Source organism: Cervus elaphus, chromosome 28 (genome assembly GCF_910594005.1).
Source record: "Cervus elaphus chromosome 28, mCerEla1.1, whole genome shotgun sequence".
NCBI lineage: Eukaryota > Metazoa > Chordata > Mammalia > Artiodactyla > Cervidae > Cervus > Cervus elaphus.
The window spans coordinates 36,302,548-36,302,748 of NC_057842.1; positions in this window are offsets into that span (position 1 = coordinate 36,302,548).

The window sequence follows — 201 nt, forward strand, 5'->3', positions numbered from 1 at the left end:
CGTGTTGCTGAGGAAGAAATACTCCTTGCAAATTTTGATTTGACCAATGAGTAGTGTTCTCGCATGTCATCTAGTAGCCCAGTGTGGATAAACAGATTGAGTAATTCTGTTAACATTAGGGAAAGGATATTAGGTTTCTCAGAAACAATAAAGTAGTCAAAACTGTCGGAGATATTAAAGAGAAATATATGTAGCCAGTAA